Source organism: Meriones unguiculatus, chromosome 3 (assembly GCF_030254825.1).
Source record: "Meriones unguiculatus strain TT.TT164.6M chromosome 3, Bangor_MerUng_6.1, whole genome shotgun sequence".
NCBI lineage: Eukaryota > Metazoa > Chordata > Mammalia > Rodentia > Muridae > Meriones > Meriones unguiculatus.
Genome location: NC_083351.1, coordinates 45,621,804 through 45,628,560, shown reverse-complemented (window position 1 = coordinate 45,628,560; position 6,757 = coordinate 45,621,804). Strand labels below are relative to the sequence as shown.

Genomic DNA, 6,757 nt, shown 5'->3' with positions numbered 1-6,757 from the left:
TTGAGCCATCACCCCAGATTCTAGATATACAGTGTTGTCGGTGTCGCTCCTACTAATTACTCATTTTATGGCTGCATAGTATTCTGTCATAGAGATCTGTGACTGACCTAAACACAACTCTGGTAGACAGCCATCTCAGTTGTGTATTAGTTACTTTTGTGCTGCTGTGATAGAATACTCTGACAAGAGAAACAATTGTTTGACTTGCAATTGCAGAAGAGTCGAGTCTGACATGACAGGACAAACACACACACACACACACACACACACCCCAAAACAGTCGGGAAAGGCATGGAAGCAGAAGCAGGAAGCTGGCTGATCACATTGCATCTGCAGTCAGGAAATAGAGAGAAAACAGGAAGGGCACCAGGGCGGAAAAGCTCCAAAAGCTTTCCCCAGTGACAATGTCCCAGACAACATTGACAGCTGGGGACCAAATGTTCAAACACATGAGTTTTTGAGGCATAAGTCATATTTAAGCTTCAGAAGATCACTGTCCATTATTCAGTAATATAGCAACAACGCTGGCATGAAATATTTAACCATTCTGCTTAAAAAAATATATGGAAGTGTTTCATTAAGATGAATATATAAAAATGGTAACAGAAATAATGAAGGAAGTTTTGAGAAAGTCAAGTTGCCTTTAGGGAAGTAGTTTACCTTGGTCCTGGCTTAAAACTCGACTATCTGCCTACAAATCAAACCTTGCTGGATAGAGTGCTGGTTGCAATGCCTATAGGAATCAGGTATTAATGAAAACGAGCTGAGACGTGGCTTTAAGACAGTTGGGGGAGGCCAGGGAGAGGGTGAGACGCTGGCCACTCCGCTCCCCTGTCTGTGCAGCCTCCACTCCTTTCCAGCCAAATCCCAGGACGTAGGAAACCGTCTTGGTTCTGACAAATACTACCTGATGACCCGAATCTTCTAAAATGTGAACTCTTCATGGTATCCAATGTTGGTACTTGCTACAGTGTGAAGTTGAAATGGCCCCTGAAGGCCCATGTGTTTAATTACTTGGTCCCCAGAGCCATGCAGTTGGGAAGGCGTGGGGTCTAGTGAAAAGTCTACAAATCATTAAGGGTATGTTCCTTGAAGGGGTTAATGACATCCCAGCCCTCTTTTCTCTCTGCCCCTCTTTCTCCCTCTTTCCCTTCTTCCCTTTCTCTCGTCCACTCTCTTTCACTTCCTAGCTACAGGACAAGTGGGTTTTGCTCTGCCACATGCTCCCCAATTTAACATATTTCCAATAGGCTGAAAAGCAGTGGGCTCAGTGGCTCATGAATCACAGCCAAAATAAAGCTTTCTTCTCTCTCTCTCTCTCTCTCTCTCTCTCTCTCTCTCTCTCTCTCTCTCTCTCTGTGAGTATGTGCACTTGTGTGTGCCCACGGGAGCCAGAGTACTTGTAATCCACCGTGTGTCTTGAAGCCATCTCTCAAAGGCCTCCAGTTCTCCAACTAAGTTATGCTGTCTGCCTTTGCCTCCCCAGCGCTGATGCCACAGCATGTGCCATTAGCCTGGACATTTTTTACATGGAAGCTGGATTTCATGGTCCTCATGCCCATGTGGTAAGCAGTGACCCGCCGAGCAATCGCGTTGGCCTTTATAATCATCTACGTTCACTTTCCCGTTGCCCCCTGCTACATCGTTTCTGCTCCTGAGTAGGAGCAAGGATTCCTCACAGTTGGCTCATGGCTGCCTTAACAGAGGGAAGACACCGACGACAAGCTGAGATTTCAATCTTCACGGCACTCTCCACTTTTGTTCGAATGCTGTTTCTCAGCTAGAAACAGTCTTTTCAGAGGGCATTGAGCTGCAGGTACCAGAAACCTAGCCACACAGGCTTTACAACCAAGAGCTTTCCTGTCCCTGTGTATGTCTGCATCCCAGAAAGAGCTCTAGCAAGCACTCAGGCTTCTGCCTCTCCTGTTCTACCACCCTTAGCATGTGACCCTCTTTCTCAGGCTCAAAGGACAGCTGTAGGGCCTCCAGGCAGGAAGTGGAGGAAGGGCAAAAGATAAAATCATAATCCAGTTGAGCCTGTTATTTTCTTATCAGGAAAACAAACAAGAGATTCCCTGGAGTCCCACCCACTGTCCCTAGTGGTCACCTGTAGCTCCTGAACACATGGGACTTTGGGTTTCTTTGGGTTAGGAACATTGCTGCCCTTCATCATTAGGGTCTTATTAGTACAAAAACAGGAGATGGCATGGAGCCTGAGTGGGATCTAGAAGTCTCCCATGTGCTGAGGCTAGCCTTTCCCTTTTTCCCAGTGACAGCATATTTGTTTTAAAATGTTATTTCTACCTTTGGCAGCAGTCCCGGGTCATAGCTGCTCGAAAACCAAAGCTATCTGTGTGCTGACCCTGCCAGAAGCTCTGACCACAGAGTCTGTGGAATGCTCATGGTGACCAAGACCCTTGGGTTCGACACACTGGTTCTTTCTCCCAGAGCTGAGGGACTGGGGTTCTGAGTGGCTATAAAGGGAGGTAGTGACAGATGGCATCTCAGTCCATCACGGGGCCCAGTACCCTTCTTTTTGCTATTGTCCTTCACTCTGAGACATGCCTCCTTTCTGGTGTGTCTGTCTGTCTGTCTGTCTGTCTGTCTGTCTGTCTGTTTGCCCCGGTGTGCACCTGAATGTCAGAGGACAGTTTGCTGGAGTCAGTTCTTCCTTCTACTATGTAGGTCCTGACAGTTGAACTCAGGTCTTGGTGGCACCGTCTTTTACCCGCTGTGCCATCCCACTGGTCCATTTTAGTCTTTTTGACAATGCAGTTTAAAGTATTTCACCTTTGTTTGTCTCTGTGTATCTCTCTTTGTCTGCCTCAATTTGTGTGTGTGTGTGTGTCTGTCTGTCTACCTGCCTGCCTCTCTTTCTCTCAATTTCTCTCTGTTTCTCTCCTCATGGATCTGGAGATTGAACACCTCTTACATGCATGGTCCTGAGCCACATCTCTAGTCCTGCTTTCTTACTTTTGACTTTAAAAAAAATGGTTTATTGTAACATCAAGCACAAACACATAAAAACCACGGAAACCAAATGTTGGTTTGATGAATTAGAATATTCCTCCTGAAAACCAAAAAAGGAACTTTACTTAAACTGCCTTCATTCCTCTTAGACAATTCCAGGCGTTGCTCATGTCACAGATGCATGTTTTTACAGTTGTCAGCCACCTACATGGTATAGACCATTTAAAAAATATTAATGTCTCAGCTAGGCAGGTTGGCTCACACCTGTAGTCCCAGCACTAGACAGGGTAGCTCACATCTTACCCAACCCTTAGGAGGCTGAGCTAGGACCACCACTATGAATTTTTAGCCAGCCTAGGCTACACAGTGAGTTTCAGGCCAACCTGTGCTACAAAGGGAGACATTGTCCCCCTTCTCCCCAAAAAAAGAGGGTGCAGAGGACATGGATCAGTGGGTAAGAGCACTCACTATGCAAGCATGAGGACCTGAGTATAAATCCCCAGCCCCATGTGAAAAATCTAGGCCTGGCTACCGATGCATGTAAGCCCAGCTCTGTGGGGACAAAGACAAGAGGATTCCCTGGCCACCATCCTAGCTCCACGTTCAGTGACAGACCCTGTCTCAAATCAGAAGGTGGAGAGTGGCAGAGCAGAGCACCTAACATCCTCTTCTAACCTCCTATCACACACACACACAGCAAAACCCTCCCACCGTGGACTGAGCCAGATGAAGGTCAAGCATTTACCCTAAGGGTAGCAGCAACCCATTGTGATGGAGCCCTATGATGGTGACAATAGCCAATAGCAGCAGGACTTGGACAGGCTAACTGTATCTTGTTTCCTCCCTTAGACCATCACTGTATGTAGGACTACCTGCTTCCCTGAGTTCTGCTTCTGGGAAGAGGGTGGAGACTGGGAATTCTGGGGCACAGAACGAGATGGGAAGTGCAGGGAAGTAACTTGAAGAGTTACACAAAGACTTCCATATTCAAAATGTAGCCAGAGCTTGAGGAGTTGTTCTTAAGTTTGACTGGATGTGACACAGAAATGCCTCCAGAGTCCAGGCCTGTGACACGTTAGGACCCATCACCAGAGATGGCACAGAGCCTAGCCTATGATCCTGGTTTTCAATGCTGGTCTTTCAAACATTATTTTACTCTGTATCCCAGGCTAGTCATAAACTCACTGTGTAGCCCAGGCTGGCCTCAAACTTACGTATATCCTGCTTCAGCCTTCCAAGCACTGGGATTAAAACACACACCGCCCCTGCCCCTAGAGGCATTGCAGATGTGGCTGCTGTGTTAAAAGTGCGTCAGTAGGTGGTGGTGTTCCGACTTAACATCTGAATGTTTAGTAGCAAGCCTGAGACAAATACCAGTCTGGTGACAGGAAGGCCTGGCCAGGCTCCTGGGAGGGAGAACAAGCCAGAGACTAGAAGATCCCCTCCTGGGACCGTGCCCTCCTCCCGCCCCAACACACACATAGCTGGAATTGCAGGTAAAGATAGCGTAGGAGAGCTGGCAGTACCATTTATTTCCTGTGCTGTGGTGTGAATGAGGGAGAAATACCCTCCTCCCCCACCTTATCACTTACCACCTTCGACAGAGGGGAGAGCTGTCTCCGGGGTCATGAGAGCAGGAGAGCTGGTATTGCCTCTTACCAGCTGCACCACTTGGGACAGCTGGCCCTGTGCCTCCCTCGGGCAGCACAAGAGCTGACCCTGGTGGCAGGGGATGGGTGAGCTGGTCCCAAGAGCATGAGCTGGCCCCACCACTTGTCTACCATACACTGACATTGTCAAGGGAGAGATACCACCGCCGTTTTTTTGACCTTTTCCACCTACAGCAGGCAGGAGAGCTAGCCCCTAGGTCATCAAAGCGGAGAGAGCTGGCCCTACCCCTCACCTGCTGCAGCACTTGGGAGAGCAGGCCCTGCCCTTCACCTGGGCAGCACAGTAGAGCTTGCCCTGGATGTGGGGGTTTCAGGTGAACTGGCCCCAAGGGAGTGAGAGCAGGAGAGCCAATGGGCTGACCAACTCAGATATCTCTCAAGCTCAGACCCAGGGCTTTGAATTGGCAGACCCCAACATGTAACCCATTGATGAACTGCTAGAGTCCATGAAGGTGCTGGTCCTAAAGATACAAAACTACAAGATCTCCATGACACAGGGCATGAGAGGATATCTGAGAGGAATCCCAGTACTGACAGAGTAGCAAAAACTAGAGGCCTGGTACCAGACCAAGTGAGTTACTGCAATGAACATTTGCAAGCAAAGAAGTAGGTACAAAAGGGTGTACTGTGGGGTAAACCGTGTCACACCACAGTAGCCACAGATTTTGTTTTCTCTGTTGGGTGGGGGGAGTTTTCAAGGGTGGACAGTGAGTATAAGGGGAGGGAGAGATGAGTGGGATTGAGGTGCATGATGTGAATTTCACAAAGAGTCAATAAAAAGATTGTTGTTTCAGTGCACACCATCATTATTTTGATTCGTCAATTATTTTGGTTTGGCTGTTTTTGAGGCACACTCTCAAGTAGCTCAGGATAGCCTTGGACTTTCTATGCAGCTGAGGATGACTTGAACTCCTGATCTTTCTGTCTCCATAGCTTGAACACCGTAATTTATGACTGTAAACTACACAGGTGGCTTATATGGTGGTACTAAGGGATTAAATCCAAGCAGGGCTATGCGTATGCTAGCCAAGCACTCCCCCACCTGAGCCCCTCTAGCAGTTATTTTGAAGTATTTAATTCTCTGTTACATATCACTTTTTGCTTAAGGTAACTGGAGTGTTATAACAGAAACTATGTGGAAGCTACTCAACTAGAGAAGAGTTGTTGTCGGGACTTTATTGACTAAGATTACATGCAATTTTCCTACTTAAACAAAGAGTCTGAGCTAAGCCTGTGACTACAGACTGTAACCCAGGCTACTCAAGAGTCTGAGGCAAAAGAATTCCAAGTTCAATGCTACCTGAGCTATGGAGGGAATTCAAAATCAGCCTGGGTGTGCTGTGTCAAGGTCTGGATGCATCGGCTCAGCCCTGGTCCACAGATGGAAGACAAACCTGCAGATGAAAGTTTAACACAAAGATAGTTGTGAATTTTTTGGTGAAATCTAAAATTTATCATCTTAACTTTTTTTTTTTAATGGAGTTTATGTCTTCCAGGCGGACTTCAAACTTGCAGAGTTAGCCAAGGATGACCTTGAACTCCAAATCCTCCTCACTTTACCTCAGAGAGACTGAGGTTAGAGGCATGTGCCGCCAAGTCCTGCTTAAGTGGTACTAAAGATGGAGCCAGGGCTCCATGCATGCTAGGCAAACGTGAGCACACCCTGCCCCACTCACATTTTCAAAGCGCACAGCTAGCGACCTCGAGTATGTTCATATCGGTACATACAACTGTCAGCACCATCCAGCTCCAACCTGTAGTCTATCCCATTTCCCTCCTCACCCAGTCCCTGGGGAGCACTATCTCCCTTACTGTTTTTTATGCAGTTGACTCTTCTAGAGAACTCATAAAATTACAAAGGACTTTGTACGGTGATATGGTTAATATTCAATGGCTGGGAGGACGTTAAAGGATGCAGACATATAGGGAACAGCTGAGAGAGAAAGTGAACTAAGAAAGAAAAAGTGCTCAGTGAGGTTTATCTCCGCTTCCCTTCTCCCTCCCAGCAAGGCTGAGATCCAAGGTCACGGGATCGCAGATCCCTTCTGGTGACTAAGAAGCTTGCCACAGGGCATGGGAGGGAGTGTAAAAGAAGAGCCCAGGAGTTGGGGGTTGGC

At 47.5% G+C, this 6,757-nt stretch overlaps 1 pseudogene; it reads left to right on the top strand.

Moving 5' to 3' along the window:
- The first annotated feature begins 4,234 nt into the window (after positions 1–4,234).
- LOC132653386 (small nucleolar RNA SNORA17) lies at positions 4,235–4,341 on the top strand (annotated as a pseudogene).
- The last annotated feature ends 2,416 nt before the right edge of the window (positions 4,342–6,757 follow it).